Below are 10,416 nucleotides of genomic sequence, written 5' to 3'. Positions count from 1 at the left end.
CTAAAAACAAACCACAACAGAAACAAGCATACAAAAATTCAAGCAGCAACAAAAAAAAAAAAAAAAGTAAACCTCATTTTCATATATTTTTCTTAAATTTTGTTCATACCATAAAATACGTCTAAAAATTGAAAATAAATTAATTATGACCGATTTCTAAGTTAGTGATATCTTGATGTGCAATATAATTTTTATACAAAAATACTTGGAGCATCTAAAAACAGTGATATAAGAATAATGTACTAATATATTTTCTAGCCAAAATTAAGAAATTTCCGTAACTTTTAGGGTAATGTTTCTAAACCATAGATTTTTTTTCTTCCGTATATTGATCTTTTTTCCTGAAAATTCTGGGATTGGATGCTTTCTATATAAATCACTCGAACAAATGTAGGTCTCATCGTTTACGTGTTGTTTTTGCTTTTCTTCTTCTAGGATTTTGTATTTTTTTCTCAGTATTTTTAGCAATATTGATATGCAGTGTTGCGGTACCTCTTCTCATTGTATTGACGATAACTCAAGGCATGTGATGATGTTGTGTATTTATAAGGTGATAAATCTAATGTTTTGTTATACAATATTTGTGTTTTGAGATTGTATTTTTGTTTAAATTCTTAGGCTTTGTGGCCGTCATAATAACCACCGAATGTTTTATTCATTTTCTATGATTTTTTTTTTTACAGTTGCAGGTGATATGTCATCGCAATAAAAGTTTGTTTCTTTCTTTTACTGATTTTGCTTTGCAATTGTTGGTGTTATAATCTTGGCAGTGAAGAATCTTGTGGTTCATTTTTAGGGTCTTTTTACTTTTTTTTTTTTTGTGTAGTGATCTTTGCAACTTTGTTTCTTATTTTTTCCCCGTGGTTCCTATGATTTTAATCCAACTATATGTTTTCTGTTGTTATAATGTGATCTATCAGATCATATAAACTCTATTAGAAAACCATGTTTTTTCTCTTTACAAAGGTTTTATTCTTTTGATTTTTTCGTTAATTTTATATTTTCGTCGTAACCTCGCACCAAAGAATTACTTTATTCTATGATGAAACAAGAATAACAAGGGAAGTCATGAGAAAGAAACAAGATATTGTAAGCAGAAAGGTGTTTTTCTCACCACTCGCATATTTTTCTTCTTAAAAGCTTTTGTTGTTTTAATCTTACTATTTTTTTTTCTTTATCTCACTTCTTTTTTGAATATCTTACTTCAAATTGTGAATAGAGAAGAGCAAATGTATCGAGAAAGATTTATGCAGAGAAAATCAGGTAACTTGGTGTAATTTTGTTCATGGGCGAAATTGAAAGGGAGAGACACGGGTTATAAGCACAAGAGAAGAATCTTATTGTGGGGATAGAGAAAAGTCCTAAGCAAGGGCAGATGGTATGTTTTTCTTCAGTTTGAAGTTTGAATTACTTATTGGATCGTTTTCTTAACAGAAGTTTGAGATTTGAATTTTCACATGATCCGGTTTGCGTAACCGGCGAATCTTAGAGAGTTCCTAGCATGTTGGAATTTGTAATTTTTTGGTCTCTTATATGATGAGACATCTTATATTATTGCTATGATTCAGTTTAATGAGAAGTGTAATTGATTGGAAAATTACGTTAAGAAGTATTTAAATGCCAATCAAAAACACCCCTTTAAAATTTCACCATGATAACAAACCTCTCTTCTTCATCATTTTCTGTTCAAGCATCAATGTAAAGACGTGTTTCCTTTTAACTAAATACAAGACAGTCCGTCCGCACATCATCTAATGGTGTTAAACTCGGTTTGATTTTTGTTTGATTTTGTTGATAGTATGTATATGCATCCGGTTACAGGTGGATAGATCTATTAATGTATAGGAATCATTTTACGTATTCAGAGAGATCTGCAATCCAATACCATTACTTGTTTGTGAAGCTACTATGAGCTTAGGTTGTGGATGTACTGTCCATGTAGATGGATAGCTTATAGGTGGCATTACATTTAGGAGCTCAAAAAATATCAAAGTTTAAGGAGGTAATTAACCAGGTATATGTGCAGCGCGGTCTCAAGTTCTATCATAATTGAGAATAATATATTTTGTATTTACTTGGTGAGAATGTCTGGATTGTAAATGAAAAGATTGATTTTTGGGTTAAAAAACCTGGCGTTTTTAGGGGCCACCCCAAAAGATTTAGGGGCCATCAATTTATACCCAGCCAAAGACTCTAGTTAAGGGGTACCCTATATGATATTGAAGTTACATAAATGCCCTTATCGTAAAACTGTATAAAAACCAAATCAAAAACAATTCTACTCATTTCAACTCTTCTTCTTCCAGTTTCCTATTATCTTCCGATTGTGAAAGAAAAAAAAACTTTCCACTCCAAAGTCAAATGGCCCCAATTAGGTAAGAATCTATCATTTTTGGGGTTTATTTCGCTTTAATTCGACGAATCGAGAAAAAATAATTCTAGGGTTTTCGGTTATTTATCCAGATTCGGGCGATATTCATGCTCCTTTACTTCCGAATGTAGTCGTGTTCTTCATTTCTCAAGAACATCGACAGTATTCGGGAGAAATATTTGATGGTTATCGGCCGAATATTGTTGGTCATATCTTCCTGGATACAAACTGGTAATAATCGGTAGTTTAATGAATTTTTTGGCTCCCGAATATATTTAAGTAGACACACAGTATTCGGAAGTACACTCACTACCGAATATATATATATATATATATTGAAAAAATCTCAAAATTTCTGATATAGGAAAAATCCCATTTTGGGGCCAGTATTTATTCGGAAGACAATATAATGTTATATACTTCCGATTATTTCAATTTCAAAATTTGAAAAGTATAAGTTTTTCCCAAATTCTGATTTTTGGGCCATCGTACATTCGGGACTTTACAAAACAATTATCCTCCGAATATAGCAAGTTCAAAACAAACCACGCCTTGGCTCTAGGTGGTTCCAAGGGCCAATATAGAATGTTAGACAGCCCATATTCGGAAGTTTGGGTAACTAATTATACTTCCGATTATTTCAATTTCAAAATTTGAAAAGTATAAGTTTTTCCCAAATTCTGATTTTTGGGTCATCGTACATTCGGGACTTTACAAAACAATTATCCTCCGAATATAGCAAGTTCAAAACAAACCACGCCTTGGCTCTAGGTGGTTCCAAGGGCCAATATAGAATGTTAGACAGCCCATATTCGGAAGTTTGGGTAACTAATTATGCTTCCGATTATTTCAATTTCAAAATTTGAAAAGTATAAGTTTTTCCCCAATTCTGATTTTTGGGCCATCGTACATTCGGTACTTTACAAAACAATTATCCTCCGAATATAGCAAGTTCAAAAACCTCAACGGCCATATTTTCAGAAACCTCAACGGCCATATTTTCAGAAACCTCAACGGTCATATTTTCAGAAACCTCAACGGCCATATTTTCAAAAATTAGATCCGTTGGAACTCTAATCTATATAAGGAGGGTAACCCCTCTCAGTTATTATTGAGTAACAAATCTGAATGAAAAACCTTTTCAATGGCAAGTCCATCATCAATCGACAACATACTTCGAAGATGCAAGCGAACAACTACATCAATTGCAGCAAGGGAAGAAGAAATACAAAAATGGAACAAACAACCCAAAAAAATTAAACCATCGTTAGTGGCAACGGAGGAGGAGGAAGAGGAAATCAAGGCTAAGAAGCGAGGTCAAGAACAATTCCATCATAGAGAAAGATTAAAACAAGTTTAGGAAGAGACCAAATGGATAAAAAATTATTACATTGTGAAATATCTACCCAAAGAACAGCAGGACGATCGTATATTTTGGATTAACGTTTCATTGGGTCCTTTTGTTGGTAAGTACAAGAAGCCACGCCACAATTATGAACCATCCCATGTTTCTTCAAGGGTGCACCATGTTATAAAATTGTGCACCGAGTACAACCGTATTCTTGCTAGGCACAGAGACGACAGGTTTGCGGCACAAGATGCTTATTCCAAGTGGAGAGGAGAGTCGTTTCTACATTTCGAAGCCGCGTTGATTGTTGCATCTCGGACTGGGAAAAAGAATAACATGTGATGTTTGTGTGCTGTAAATTCAAATTTTTAATATTAATCGGCGGTTTGATAAAATATGGAATTCCCGAATATGATTAATCGTATTGAAGTGTTATAATACTGTTGTTCCGATTACATAGTTTCAAAAAAAATTATAATCGTGCCTCGAAAAAAAACGATCAAACATCGTCATCATCCGAGGGGATCAATTCGAGTAACTCAGCGGGAAAGTTGTTGTCCATAACACGATCCCAATCAACCATGTTGGACTCATATTGTTTCACCCAATCCTTGCAATGGTTCATCGGGAAGTAATCGTGCCACTTACTCAACGGAGGTAACGGACAATCTTTCTTTACTCTTAAACCGATAAAATGCATTTCATTCACAAATGCCATTACGATTCTTCTATCTTTAACCGACTCGTCGCAAGCCGTTCTTGTGGGTGCAAACGTCATGCTAAGTCCATACATAGGAGGAACAAAGAAATGTACCACGCAATTCAAAACGTCCGCTAGGAGATATCCAAATTTAGGCATTGTCATCCAATACTTGGATCCGATTGTCTTCAATCCCTTTCGACACTTCACACGCGCAACTAAGTCTTTGAACTCTTGTTCTTTGTCGTATCTATCTCCTCGCCTCATCATCTCCATATAAAAACCCTTGTCCTTCACTAGTTGTACCGCCATCTTATTTCTTAAATATTGGCATTGGGTGACATCTTCGATATCCGCCTCTCTAAAGTAACCCATTTGTTCCGTAGCAACGTGAAACCCACAATTTCCATCCCCATCAACCTCGTCGGTCGACAAAACAAATGGAATGATAAGTGGAGGGAGTTGTTCCAAATACTCTTTGTATATTGTATATGTGGATCGATTTGGTCTTCCATTAAGATCTCTAGGGCAACGAAGAGTACCTTTGTCCTTTTTATAGTAAGAATTTCCATTGGTTGGGTTTGTTGCGAGGCGTTCATTTGCTCAACAACTTCTTCGACAACATTGGGTTGACTTACTTGAGAAGGCTCTGTAGAGATCTTTGGCCTTACTTGTCGGGTGGTTGGTCCACTTTGATCATTTCTTGGACGACCTCTTTTCTTAGGTTCCGGCTCATCTTCAAATTCGGCTTCCGAACACTCGTGCCTAGACAATATTCTTTTATTAGACAAATACTCCTTCAACTCTTTTCTTTGGATGGTCCTCGACACTTCGGTGTTCGGCCTACCGGTGTTCTTTTGCTTAATAGGTTCATCAACCTCCCTTAAACAAGGGTGAAGGGCTTCCTCCAAATTATGCATCAATATTTGTTTTTGGTGCCGTTTGATGTAGCGTAACGCTCGGCTATTCGTGCATACAATTCCGACTCGAAGAAAGACGGACCATCAACTACCGGGGTGTTCGGAGTGAAATTTAATTGCTTCCAAAATGGGTGAATATCATCGATGTCAATCACTTCAACATACCTACCCAACTTATGACGACATGGGAGTCCAATACCTATCATATCCTTGCAAACACAAACCGTATTCTCGTCATCATAAGTTTATATAACTTCAATTGTTTCATCATGCGATTTATTGCCCATCTTGAAACTTTATGAACAACTCCCCTTAGAAGCAATTTTTCCTTAATATGTTCCATCGGGAATTGGTGTACACTAAATTGCATACATTTCCTAATCTTTACGAGATCACGATTGGTGAATTCATGGATTGCTTCTTGGATCGACACAACTCCATTTTGACTACCAATTAGTATTTTCTTTAGTCGACCATGAGACCCCTCCGCAATGCTTGTCGCCTCGTTCTTGAAGTTACGATATTCATATGTCCATGCAAACACAAACCTCTCCTTAATCGTTAACCATTGTGTTTTTACAATACTCAACCGGTTTTGGGTAGTCCGTGCCGTATTCATCCTCAAATTTCTTCAAGTTACATTCGTAAATTTCCTCGGTCATCGACCAAACGATTTTGTCCCATGCTTTCATGAACATTTTCCAAATTATTCCATCCTCCTTCCACTTTTCTTCAAATAGCCTATCCTCTTCCTTACGTTCTTCCAGTTAATTTACTAATGCGCTCATCCTCTTCCTTTGACCTCTTGGTACCCTTCCTTGGTCTTTTAGCTTGGAAATGATGATGGCAATTGGTTTTGAGATTGCATTGAATGTGCCACGTACATTGCAAGTTTTGGGCTTCCGGAAACACTACCGCTATTGCATGCATTAAGGCTTGATCGTTATCCGTTACAATAACCTTGGAAAATTATCACCGTTATAAATGGACCTCAACGTCTCCAACATCCAAATGAAACTCACATTGTTCTCATGATCCATTAAACCCCATGCAATCGTAAACGTGTTTTTGTCCGAAGTATGGCAAGCAATGTTCAACAACGGCATGTTATACTTGTTTGTCTTATAAGTAGCATCTATCAACAAAATTTGATGAAAGCATTGAGCCAATTGGATCATTTCGGGATGTGCCAAGAAAATACGAACCACTATACCATCCTTTTCTTCCCTTCTCAAGGTGTAGCCGTGTAACTCCGCTAACCACTCCGATTGTTGCATGACCGTTCTACCATCCCAATCAGTCCTTTTGATCGTAGCTAGGGCCGACTTAATTGTAGACAAAGAAGACAAGTTGTCGGGATCGTCCGCCTTTATTTTACTTAAGATCGCACTCGCTTTTTGGATCCGCATAGACCTCACCGTCTGCATTTGATGTGGTTTTAACTTGGCAACCATTACATGTCCAATTAAATCCAACGGATCATCATGGTTGTGACAATCGTTATCAACTTTATACATTTTATACTCTTTACCTTTAATACCATCGGGCATATAGAAGACAATCTTAAATGGGCATCCTATCTTCTTGGTATTGCTTCGGTATTTCCTATTCGTCTTCCGTATGTACTTACTATTCTTTCCCTCGTGACTCTTTCGCGTCCCACCTCGCTCACAAATCATTTCAAATCGAGTGTCACTAACATGATTATTTTGAACTACCACGCACATGTTATCTTTTGCCTTGTTCATAAGTCATTCCTTTGCCTCCTTCTTACTTCCAAATGTCTAAACGTGCATAAAACAAAACAAATCTAATAAGCATAACCATTTAACATATAAATTTTGAAAAAAAAAAAGTAGTAATGAGTATACCAAATTGTTAGCATAGTATAGGGAAGTGTCGGGCCTCAAATAGAAATCATCAACAAACTCTTCAACGGCCTGCATATGAAAGCAAAAAATTATTATACAATAATCGGAGGTTATTAAATAAGTCAAACTGCCGAATATACTATATTCGGAATCCTATCGGTTACCCAAAACACCCGATTTATGCAAATGAATGTACACAGTTTACTGAGTGCAAAAAACGATATAATCGGATGCTAAAATATATAGTAAACCAGCCGAATATAAATAACCGGGAGATAACTTTAATCGATAAACATCCGATTTTCAAGTTTTCGGAAATTTTATTTTGAGGCCACTGTTATATTCGGCAGTCAAATAATGTTAAACTATTACCGATTGTAAAGGATAAGAATACTGAGTTTTGAAATTTTCTGAGGAATTCGTTTTTGGGGCCATTCGGAGGTAAATAACTCTACATAACTACCGAATGTAGATATTTTTGGAAAACCAGTTTGGGGTTTTTCTCATATTCGGCAGTAAACTAGTATCTTGGAACTACCGAATATACATATTTGGTACTCAGTGTGTTATATTCGTAAGTTTAATCTAGAAATTATCTACCGAATCTGGGTAGTTCATGGAATTCAATGCATGCAATAATCGGTTTTTCTTGTTTACAAAAGCACACAAACCATGCAAATCGAGTATTTTAGTTTCTTAACACAATACCTGTGTTTTACATGCATCGTTAGCTTCAATATCATGCGATTCTCCATTTTCTTCCATGAAAGGGTCGTCTAGGTTTTCCTCTCCACAAAAGTTTGGATCATTCAACATATACCCCAAATCGTCTTCTCTAAACGGTCGTGAACCCTCAACATTTTGTTCTTCGTCATGATTCTCACCTTCTTCTTCATATCCATCCATTTTTGTAGTGAAAAAAATGGTTTTTCCCTTTTTTCCTTCAACCTCTTCTCTATAACTCTAATAACTCACAAATGCAAAAGAAATGAAAAAATGAAACAAAAATCATTCTAATACTGCACCGACCACAATCGGAAGTCTGGGTAATATTTTGGCTTCCGATTAAAATCGGAGGATAACAATGTTATTATATCCTCCGAATATATAAGGGTAATTTCGCCATTACGAATTACGCGAGATAAGGGCTGGCTACATTTTCCCTTTGGATGACCTTTTTTGTTTTATTGTTGGCCCCTAAAAACGCCACGTTAAAAAACCTCTTAAAATCATTCAAGTTTTGTTTGGTTTTCCTTTTTTTAATAGGAATACTTTGGTGACAAACTTCTACTTCTCAATAATGACCTTAGTAATAGTAATTTTGTTTGTTGAAGAGAACTGTTTTCTTTTTATTCTGATGGGTATTTTTTGATACGGACGATGGATATACTTACTGACATGAGAGAACTATGTTTTTATGCAGAATGGGCCCATATACTATTTTAGTATTCCTCCCAGTTATGGAGCATGATGCTTACAGAAGAACAACCAGAACATTTCCACTAGAAATTAGCCTTACCTGAAATCTTTTTCATCATAACCTATATTGGATGGAATAGTTGAAGCCAATAACTCAAAGCTTCTCCAAAACACCATTTGCAATACTATATATACCGCGTGGTGGTTTCTCAAGGCACATATAATCAAATGGAACAGGAAAATGTAGGCATCTCTATCGGTACTGGCAATAATAGGTCCATTTGTAATATCACCAAATTTGGAACAAAATTAAATGGTTTTTGCATTGGAACATATTGGGTAAGCAGAAACTTCGTGGCAATATATACGAGAGATTCTAATCTGATGAGCTATGTTTGAGCTGTATTTTATTTTTCTGATTCCTGATTATAGTTTTACTGATTTTCTTCCTAAACTAAATTTTTTTGCACAATTAAGCAGCACCGAAGATCCACATGAGAACAATGAGTGTTAATGGCTTCATCATTTGAAGTCTCGGGTCTGAATTCTTGATAATTTATTACACATTGTGAAATTATCTTGCATACGGATATTTTAGGTTGGTATCTCTCTAAAACTATTATACATCTTACACGAAAAATTGACTACGGCTGGGCTTCGATTTAGTATATCTAAGTTGTTGTCTACCACTGAATTCACCCTTTAGCGGTGATATGTGCATACACAACTTAGTTATACTGTACTTCCAAGGAAATATGCATAGGTTGGTAAGGCAAGCATGCAAAGATTTCAGACAACTCAAAAGATGGTATCCACCTTGGCCTATTAGTCATGAACATAATTTCGTACTTTTGGAACCGATACGGTTCCTCCATCCAGTTCGTACTGGTCGTCCCAATACGTATCCTCCATCATATGGGGATACCGTGTTAAAGACTTAAACAAGGAGGTGTTAGAGGAGGTGAATGGTATCTTGAAGTTAAAACCCGATATTTAGAAGTTTTTGGTCTTCATTTAGTTGTCAAATTTGAAGTTTTGCACATTTTATGTATGACTGTGTTGAATGTTGTTCTTATTCCAAGTTCAGGGTAGTCCTAGAGTAACCAGGTGATAAATATTAATATCACTTTGCATGGTACGTAGACTAAGAAGTTGTTTATTTTAGGAATACCAAGCTATTGTTAATTGGTTCCAACATGAGAGCATCTATCTGCAGTCAATATCAATGTAATTTATTTTTGCATCTCACTTATTTTAGAACCATCGAGTTGTATTGAGTTCTAAAATCCATGCATTGAGTTCTAATATCATATGGTATTACATAAAATCGTATGCAAGGATCATCAGTCACATTGTGTTGGATGTAAATCTTTTCCTTCGTCAACTAAACCATTGTACATATAATAAAATTCTTAACATAAAAAAAATAATATGAGGTGCGATTTACCAAGACAAACAGGAAACAAGAATGCTACGAAAAAGTTCTATTCTTGCATTGGCTCCGTTGGAACTTATTTGCCAAATTTTTGTTCATTTTATTTTCTTGCACACTAAATAAAATATCGATTTTTTTATCTGTAACAAAGTACTTGCTTTGTTACCCATTTTTATAACAGGGGTTCAATATTCCATAACCGAAAACAGACCGGTGCATCGCACGGGTGAAAAACTGGTGAAAAACTAGTTTTATCAAAAATAGAGTTTGAAAAACAGTAGATATCTACTTCCATTTATGGTCTAAAGAATGTTTCAACAACATGATACCCCAGACCAAGATGTGAGAAATG

The 10,416-nt window shown here is 35.6% G+C and overlaps 1 long non-coding RNA gene across 1 annotated transcript; it reads left to right on the top strand.

Annotated features, from left to right (window-relative positions):
- Positions 1–389: 389 nt before the first annotated feature.
- Positions 390–1,650, top strand: LOC113320910. Its single transcript, XR_003346354.1, has 3 exons — positions 390–550; positions 684–1,101; positions 1,220–1,650. It is a non-coding gene; the product is annotated as an uncharacterized LOC113320910 (long non-coding RNA).
- The last annotated feature ends 8,766 nt before the right edge of the window (positions 1,651–10,416 follow it).

This window comes from Papaver somniferum, chromosome 11 (assembly GCF_003573695.1).
Source record: "Papaver somniferum cultivar HN1 chromosome 11, ASM357369v1, whole genome shotgun sequence".
Taxonomy (NCBI): domain Eukaryota; kingdom Viridiplantae; phylum Streptophyta; class Magnoliopsida; order Ranunculales; family Papaveraceae; genus Papaver; species Papaver somniferum.
The sequence above is the reverse complement of the archived record's forward strand: the minus strand, read 5'-3'. Positions and strand labels throughout refer to the sequence as shown.